The sequence below is a fragment of the Lichenostomus cassidix genome, chromosome 2 (genome assembly GCF_008360975.1).
Source record: "Lichenostomus cassidix isolate B80296 chromosome 2, HeHo_3.0, whole genome shotgun sequence".
NCBI classification, from domain to species: domain Eukaryota; kingdom Metazoa; phylum Chordata; class Aves; order Passeriformes; family Meliphagidae; genus Lichenostomus; species Lichenostomus cassidix.
Window position 1 is genome coordinate 3,754,300 of NC_139482.1, and position 9,426 is coordinate 3,763,725.

Genomic DNA, 9,426 nt, shown 5'->3' on the forward strand with positions numbered 1-9,426 from the left:
GCCCGCAGATTCGGCACGGCGGGCGGGCGCGGCCGGCAGGGGGCGCGCGAGGGCGCTCGCGCTCACGCACGCGCGGCGCTGTCAGCGCGCGCTCCCGCGCCCCCCGTTAGGGGAGCGCTGCGCCCCCGCGCGGCCGGAGCGGGGAAAGGCGGCACCTGCCGCCCCGCGGGGACACCCCAGAGCATGGCTGTCCCTGAGGGAGGGGACACCGCCGAGCAGCCATCGCGGCCCGCACAGGCTCTGCGTGTGCCGGGGGGCACCGCACCCCCTCGCGGAGTGTAAGGCTGGGCAGTGCGTGCTCCCAGCCGTGCTCTCAGGTGACACCCCGGTAAGGGTGGCTGTCCCTGGGGTGGGGGCACCGCGCTGTCCCTGACAGCCCCCCAGCCCCTCACAGGGCTCTGCATGTGGGGGGAGTGCCGCACCCACCCCTCCAGGTGACAGGTCACCCCAGAAGTGTATCTGTCCCCAAGGGGGGCCACCCCGCTGTCCCTGAGCACCCCTTAACCCCACACCACGGCTCACCTTGTGTCCCCTTGCAGTGTGTGTGGAGCAGGGTGGATTCTGTCCCAACCCAGGTGACACCTGGTGCCCCAAAGGTGTACCTATCCCTGGGGGACACACCCCACTGTCCCTGAGCATCCCTACAGCCCCTCACCAGGACTCTGCAGTGTCCCCTTGTCCCAAAGCCACACTCCCAGCGCGTGTCCCCAGCCGCGGGCAGGGACTCACAGGGGGCAAAGGGGGATTGCGGGGGGCTGGAGGGGGAATGTTGTTTTTTCAATCAGCTGCAGTATTTAAGCTCCAAAGGCTTTGTAGCTTTTGGGCTCGGCGCTGTTTTGCTTTGCGCTGATCCCGGGCTGCCCAGAGGCTCTGCAGGGTGGGTTTAGGGCCGCAGGCAGGAGGCCAAGTCCTGCTGTCCCCAGTGTGTGGGGTCTTCCCTGGGAGTCAGGCCAAGCTACGTCAGGCAGAGGAGCTGTGACAAAGCACTGTGCCACAGGAGAACTTCCCATCCCCGGGAGTTAAACCCTCCGTGGAGGAGAATCTAAACACCGGTTACATAAAGCAAAATTTAAAGCAAATTTTGAAAGAAAAAACATTTCCCACACACGCTTTCCCCACTGCCCCCCTCCTCCTCACCCTCTCCCCTTCTCCCCCTCCCACTCCCAGAGCCGGGAGCATCGGCACTGATGCAATGTTGGCGTAATTGGAGTATTCTGGCTGCTATTTTGTACCTGTCTGTTTATTTGAGAGACAGCCTCAACCTCCTAATGAACGCGTCTGAATATTTATCTGCTGCTCCTGAATGGTGCATTTGTGTTTCAAATGCTTAACTGTTATTTTTATTTAGCTGCAAATTGCTGTTTTTATTTCGCTGGCGTACCTGCTTGGAAATTGCTCTAGCGTGAGGTTAATGCAGAGCTTTTTTCTATTTCTGATTTGTTTTTAATTAACCCTGTGCTGATAAAAGTGTAAAGACTGGCTCTGCAGTCCCCTTCTGGCTTGTTATGGAGCTAAGATGTGAAGATTGTGGAATCAGCCTCAGAAGGAGCTGGCTCACGTGGAGGAATGACGAATCCCAGCCAGATGGGATGGTAAACATGGGCAGAACTCTGGGAGATGTGAAGCCCCAGTGACCAGGAGCAGCTCTGTAGCTGAAGGTACCTGTACCAGGTAGCAGCATTTCTCAAAAGTCTCTTTTTTTGTCATCTTCCAAGAAGATTTCCTCCCTTCCTCGGTGGTGGAACAGGCTTGGTTCCCAGGGCAGCACACTGCAGGATGGAGATGAGCCAGACTGGTGCCTTGAGCCTCTTCCCCTAGATAAAATTCTGACTTGCACATGATGCTGACCCCAGCAAAGTCTCTCCTTGCAAATGAAACGTGCCTCAGACCAGTTCCCAGTGGTGTCACCGGCTGGTATGGGACAACCTCAGCACAAGGGCCAAAAAGACCTCCTTCCTGCTCATTCCCAACTGTCTGTGGATGCAGCTCTTCACACAAAGGACTTTAAGAAGCATCTGGTTAAAAGCACCTATGGAGCAAGACCTGTCCTTGTGAATAAATCCTTTGTGATGTACTTGACTGCCCACACTCATGGTTTGGGCTGCACAGTCAACTTGAACTTCAAATATTGTGTTGGTTTTTTTTCTTTAGATAAAGGAAAAAGCAATAAAAGAAGAAAAAAGGGGGAAAAAAGGAGGGTGAACACATTTTTGGAGCAAGGTTAGAGGTGGGTGAGTGGAGAGCACACAATGAAACCCCAACTGCCCTTTTTGTGATGATACTGCTGAAGATGGAGAGTCTGATTGAGAGTCCTCAGATTCAAGGCACACTGCTGGATCCTTGCTAGGTTGTGCAGGATGGGAGGAGAATCAGGCAGGGTTATGCACCAAGCCATAGCTGACATGTGAGACTGTGAGCAAATGGGACACCCAGAAGTGGGTCATGTCTGGGGTTGGTTGGATCCCATCTCCAAGCTGGTTTCAGTGGGAAGAGCTAAATATTGGTTCACATCTCACAACTGCCCAGGGCCCAGCTTTCCCCCTCCCTTTAAATCTGATTTCAGCTCTGTGCCTCTTTGCACCTTATAATCATCCTGTTTAAACATGTCCACGTTAGTTCTCTGCTCTGTACCCCACAAAAGGACCCCAAGAGGCAGAATGGGATTGTAGGAAGTGCATTGCTCCATCCCTTTCTGGGGTGCCCTTTGAAAAACCATCTCAGTTTTCTTCTCTGGGTATGAAATGGGACACTGTCACCTCCAGAGTAAAGGGGAGCCCCAGCACAAGGGGGGAGATTTATTGCATGATGGAATTTGCAGGAAGATACTAAGCAAAAGGGGGTTCAGGCCTTGCCCCCCTAATCAGCTTGCAAACTTTTGGGTGCAGAAACAGAGCAGTATCAGCACCCCTTCAAGATCCAGGGGATGTTAAAGACATATGAGAAGAAAGAGAAGAAACGTGGCTGTATTCCCCCTCCGCTCCCTCTGGGGACCAGCAGCAGTGGGGGAGCAACGAGACCACAAAATGGGAGGCAGATGGGAGCCTGCAGTGGATGTGAAGAGATGGAGAGGAGGGGAGAGCCCTGCTCCGGCCACAGGGGATTTCTTTTAATGGAGGGAAAGGAGGAGAAGCCCTTCGCAGAGGCGTAAGGAGGGGGCAAGGTGTAGGAAGGGGAGGGAGAGAGAGCCACAGGCAGCAGTCCATGGCTGCTGGGATCGGCGCGGCTCCTCATTTCGCAAGAACATTCACGCTCCGCCGCATTTACGTCTCGGCGCATTTTCCTGGCAGATGCTCCAGCCCCGCTGGCAGAAACCCCTCGTAACGCCCCATTCCCCCGCATGCAGAGAGATGGGGTGGGCGAGGGGGTGTCAGAGGGGTCTGGGCTGTGTTCGGAGGGTTCCCTCGGCTGGGGCAAGGAGCGGACCGGGTCCCGGTGCCACTAGATGGCAGGCGGCCCCGCTCCCGGTCCCGGTCCCGCTGCCGCCCCGCTCCCGCCGCATCCCGGCCCCGGCGCGGGGCCTCCCGGCTCCCCGGCATCCCCGCTGTGCTCTGCGAGCAGCGCCCGGGACAGACTTTCCGTGCCGGCATCCCTTGGAAAACCGAGGGGCGCCCGAGCCAAAGGGTCTTTCGCAATGCGGGGCGACGGCGGGGACGGTCCTCGGACGCTCTGACTCCTTCCCGAGGCAAAATCCTCCCTTTCCCTTCCCTCCCGCCCGCGCTTCTGGTTTCCTTCTGTTTTTCTTTCCTTTTTTATTTTCCCCTATCCCTCTCCAAGCGGCTGCCTGCTTTTCCCTAGCTCATTTCAAGCGTCAAAGTCGCAAAATCAGACAGACACCCTTCGAACACAGGCTGAGCTGCAGCAGTGTGCACACAAGGTCCAAGCTGATTTCCCAGCACTGGGGGATTTTTAGGCTGGCAGTAAACTAAGCAGGGCCTGAAGCAGTCTAATAAATACCTTCACCTGGCTTTCCTCAATAGGACTGCATTTTTTCAGCCTTTGAAACCGTGGCTGGGCACAGCCCTCAGCTCCTGGCTTCTCCCAGGGAAAAATGGTGAGAGAAATACCTGGTCCTCATCCAAACCCATGGCATAGAGCATGCAAATAATCGTGGGATAAATCCCTAGGTCCTGTTTCCATCTCCGGGGGTCAAGTTGGCTGCAGCAACCATCTCTGCTCCTTTCAGTGTGTCCCTCCTCCTATGAACCATTCCAAGGGTGATGCTGCTCTGTCCCTGGGCTACCTGCAGGGAAGGATGTTCTGAGAGTCCAACTGCATGTGGAGTTTCTGTGTGCTTTACTGTCATCACCCCTATCCTGGACACAAAGAATTGGACTATTTGCTCTGTGTGTGGGAGACACTCTGGATATTACTGAAACTCACCCCCTCCTGGGACAGGGCTTTTTTTAGACTGAAATAGGAAGCACAAACCTCACCCTGAGCTTCCTCTAGGGTTTGGTTCTTCCTAGAGGTTTCTCCTTACTGGAAATCTCTTTTCTGCACCTCTGGCCTGGGTCCAGCCCAATGCTTAAGCACAGGCTTAGCTTCAAACCTAAAATTCAAACCTGCATTTCCACAGTGTCTTCTTGGACAGGTCAGATTGTCATGTCCATTCTCAGCCTGGGAAAGCTTGTGCCTCTCCATGCTCCTGCTGTTAGATGATGGCAGTGGGAAGCAGGAGGATCAGCACCAACCACAAAACTAACCCTGTACCTGTGCAGGGAGAGAGTTATCAAATCTATGTGTGCTGTGAGGGCTTGGGAATGCTGCACGTGAAGACTTGGGGTCCCCAAGCATCCTCCTGCAGCTCTGAGAGCTGATGTCCACAGCTCAGCCCATCCTCATCCTCTCTGCTCTTCTCACCAGGGGATGGTCAAGTTCTGCTTAAATTGCCAGTAGTGTCAGTGAATATTTGATACTGGCTGAAGTGGCCAAGCAAAATCACAGCTGCTGTCACCAACAGGGACTCAAATATTTCACTCTGTATCAATGACAAGCCACAGAACTCGTTCTCCAAGGACTGGGACCACCAAAAAAGTGACCTGTTTGGTTACATCATCCCAAAAGCATGGACCCTGATGATCTCCCAGGTTTGGCCATGTAAGAGCTCTGATGAAAGTTCATTATGATTTCTCAACCCTTCCCCGGCCATGAATTTTAATTCCTCAAACCCTAATGCCAGGAATTGAAGCACATATTGATTAAGGACCTTTTATGGATGTCTCGCAGAGCATATTAAAAATTATTTAAAACTTGCATTTCAGTATTAATGACTCTTGTCTCTGGCACTTTGCAGTGATTCAGTCTTGACTTTTAATTGAAAATCTTTAGTTAAGACAAATTGTTACAGCCAGAGAAGATGAAGTGCTCCTCCAGGTGTGTGCAATGGAGGATCTTTTGACCTCAACGTTCCCAAGTGTCTGTGACACTCTGGAGAGGAGTCTCTGTCCTTCAACTGGGTGAGTATGGGTTGTTCTCTGAGGAGCCAAGTCTTTGGGCTTCCTCTCTGAGCGCTGCTGATTTGAGAGCTGCAGAACAAGTGTTTCACTGCTCCATCACACAAAGCAATGACATGGGAAAGAGCCATGAGCCAAACAAATATGAGCCAACTACTGCTGTCTTTAGGTTGAGCACCTCATGCCTCCTTAGACATGTTTTCTTCTGCCTCCAAGGTGGCTTCTTCTCAGCCTTGAAGATCAGGTCTGAAAGGGCACCTTGGTTTGAAAACACCCCCAGAGAGGATGTGGCATTTTGTAGAAGGAGTAGTAGGAGATGTCACCTTGGGACTGCCAGCACCTTGGTGGAGACAGCACTTGATTTAATATTGGCTGGCTCCATGTTGGCTGAGAAAGGAGACAGGGGTCTGTGTTGTGGTTTGGTGTAGAAAACCAAGATCTTGCACATTATGGAGCCTTGTTTCAGTGTTATCTTCCTGCTCCATGACTGGAGCCTTCAACAAGGCAGGGGAAGAGGCTTTGTTTTTGCATTCCCTTTGCCCCCAAGGAAAAACAAGTCCTCAATAAATGCATCTCTGAACCTGCCTCCTCTGAAAGGAAATCAGTATTTTCCAACCAGTCTCTGGTGGGACAGGATGTTGAACAGCAATCAGTGCCTTCACTCCCCAGCATGGGCCTGGAGCCAGGGGAATTCCAAGACCACAGGGATTTCCAGGTCACATCAGCACAGGATAGGAGATTCCCCCCTTGTGCATCAGAGGGGACCTGTGACCATGACAGCAAGGAGTCAGTACTGACCATGACCTGCTATGGCTGTGGTTTTAAAAAACCTTCCTCCATCCTCTGATTGCATGCTAAATAATTGTTTGATTTTTTTACGACTGCATGTAAAACATGAACCAGCTGGGACCCGAAGTGCTTCTCTCCACCATGAGTGGCTTTCCTATAAGTCTCATCAAAGCCACCAGACTTCCCCAGGGACTGAGTTGTCCATTCAGCCCATCACATGTGCAGTACAGCTGCGCTTCTTATGTATGGGGGAGTTGGAACTGGATGGTCTTTATGGTCCTTTCCAACACAAACCACCCTGTGACTCTGTGATTTACATCCTGAGAGGAGTCACAACCACTGGCGCAATTCAGGTGGTGAACAACCATCATCCCACCAAAGGCTATAAAGAGAAAGTATTTTGCCAGATGCTGCAGTTTTTTCCTTAAATACGCATTTTTTTCCTTCTCTGTTTTTAGCTTCTTGGTGCTTTCCTTGTCCCACCCATCCTGCAGAGATAGAAATAAGTATAATTTTAGTTTCACATCCGAAGAAGGTCCATGTCTCCTTTCCTCCCAGGTGGTAGAAGTACTGTTCCATAACTGACTGTGCCATTGTGATGTTTTACAGGATAATGGAGTCTGCTTGTGTTTCCAAGGATTTTTGTTGTTGCTGATTGCTGGCCTTGTGAGTCATGCAATTATGGGCTTGATTCTCTGGGTCAAGTGCTTGGCTGGAAACCATGGGGTTCATCAGACAGCAAGCAAAGCAAATTTTTTCCCCTGTGATGTCCAGGAATTAAAAATAACAGGCTAAACCTTCAAAACCCAAGCTGAGGCATCCTCCAGGCTCAATGTCCACATATTGGCCTATTTTTTTCAGATTTTTAACCAACAGTAAGAGCTATAAACTCCAAGGGTAGGCAGAAGTGCATCACCTATGCCTTGACTATCTTAGGGAGTTTGTGTGGTGCTGTATTTGGATATATGAAGAGTATTATGTATGTTGCCAAAGACCACCCAGACTTTACAAATTGAAGTATTTTGTGCATATGGAGGGACCTGAATGTAGCCTTCTTGAAAGAGTCCATCAAATAACCAACACATCCTTCTCCTATCTGGTCTCCAGTGCCCACAAATGACAATGGGATTATGGTAGGACTTCCAGCAGGCAGTGAGTTATGATTAAAATGGCAGTTATTTACAACAAATGGACCATCCAGATGAAAAAGTCCAGTTAACTCTGTTAATTGTGCCATGGGGTGGCTGTGTGCTCAGGGACACCCTCCCCTCACTGTTGTACCACAGCATTGTACATCATCTCCAAAAATCACGATGAAGTGACTTCAGTTTGATTTTGCTTTGAGGCAAGAGTTTTGTTATTTAAGGAGAAAGAAAGACTCTGGCCTCTTCCCACATGCCTTTCATTTTTTGGTTGTTTGGGTTTAGCTGTTTTTTTGTTTTTAATTTGAATGGAAGGCTGGAGTTGCTTTTCTACACACAAAATGAGAATGCTGATGGAAACCTTTTTGAAGTGATGGTACATTTTATGCCCAAGCAGTCCCAGACCTCAGAAACCCAGGCCAAGATGCTTCTTTCCTTACCCCTCAAGTGCTCAGCAGCAGGAGTTGGTAGCTGGGATGGAAATGACCTGCAGGTGAAGGACCAGTTGGAGGATGCCATGGCTAAAGCTGAAGAAAACCCACACAACAGCATGGGATGCTTTCATTCTGGTGATTTTGAGGGCTTTTTTCCAAAGTCTGGTGTGTTGCCTGAGTGGAGAGATAGCTGCATTGCTGTGGCTTCTTCAAAAGTGAGACCTAGAACACATCCATATTTGCTGAAGGATCTCACCTTCCCAGTGACCCACATGAAAATATTCAACCCAGACTGTCCTCAGAACTTAGGGCAACTCAGAAGACAGAAGTGAAGTGTTGTAACTTGAACTCATCTCTAATTATCTGGAATTTGTTCACACTAAATCAAACAGAGTGAAATGTCCTACTAGCATAGTCTATAATTCATGACTCTGTTGATTTCTCTCCTAGGCTACAGTGACATCAGTAAATAACAAAAGACTGTATCCTGTCAAAAAAATCAAGGGGGAGATATCTGAGGAACTGGGCAAATGCTCTCCAAGGGACATGAAAACTGCAGCAGCCTGCCATCACCCTGTGAGAAAAACAGAGTGAGAGCACTTGAGATTTAACTCATTAAAAATGTGGGTTTAATGCAGATTTGTGTTTACATATTGTAGCATCTGGAGTTTCCAATGAGTGTGACCACATCCTCCTTGGATTCAGCCAGCCTTTAAGACTAAACCACAAAGGAAGCACAGAAATTACTTATTTAGGGACAAAGAAAAGCTTTTGTTTTCTGTTATTTTACAGAATGCCATTCTGACAGAACCCTGCTTATTCTGGGACCTGTGTTATGGAAGCAGATCCTCCTTGTCCCAAAGGACATATCCCAGTCTTCCATCTTTACGACATATTCTATTCTCCTGCCTTTAAGACCCATTCCATTCTCCTGCCTTTAAGACAAGGTAATAGTGTTTTCCTAACACAAGAATATTGGGTTCTTGTACCTCTAGATCATCTAAATAATGTGGCAGAATAAGGAAACCAGATGTCACCTGCTTTTTTTCTCTTCAAGCAAGTGACAGACCAGATCAGGGTATCCTTGATTTTCCATCTCTGAGCCTCCAGCAGCACCTGTCAGCAGCCCATCTGTTGGAGAGAAAACCCATTTGGCTCTGCTCTGTAGTTATTTAAGGAGAGGGACGACAAATGCTTACATCATTCAGGAGCCTGAGTCCTGGGGGGAAAACATCAGATTTTGATTCTTAACATGCACCAAACTTGAGCATTGCCTGGTGGCACAAAGCTGGTGGGATATAAATGTTTTCCCATGCTCCCATGGCCATGGTTTTTCCCCCAGCTCCACTTCCCACATTCCATGTTCAGCAGTGCCATGTAGGGACAGTGGCCCTCAGAAGTGGCCTTTCCCCTTGAGCCAGGGGTGGAGATGAACACCAAGTCTTTGTGCTGGGCCAGACGGTCAAGAGGAAGCATCACCAGCAGGATCAGCAGCTTTTTTCCTAGAGGATGATGGATCAAAGCCAGAGAGCTCCTGGCTCCTGCCCTGGTGTCCAGTCCAGGAAAAGAGAGAGAACTGGTGGCGACTGGGTTGGGCTGTGAATGTGG

General features: G+C 50.1%; 1 long non-coding RNA gene across 2 annotated transcripts; it reads left to right on the top strand.

Annotated features, from left to right (window-relative positions):
* Window positions 1–781: 781 nt before the first annotated feature.
* On the top strand, window positions 782–2,122 carry LOC146440730 (uncharacterized). 2 transcript variants are annotated; one of them, XR_014849650.1, is made up of 2 exons: window positions 782–1,592; window positions 1,716–2,122. It is a non-coding gene; the product is annotated as an uncharacterized LOC146440730 (long non-coding RNA). The 2 variants fall into 2 exon arrangements; XR_014849649.1 differs by having other exon boundaries at window positions 1,719–2,122.
* The last annotated feature ends 7,304 nt before the right edge of the window (window positions 2,123–9,426 follow it).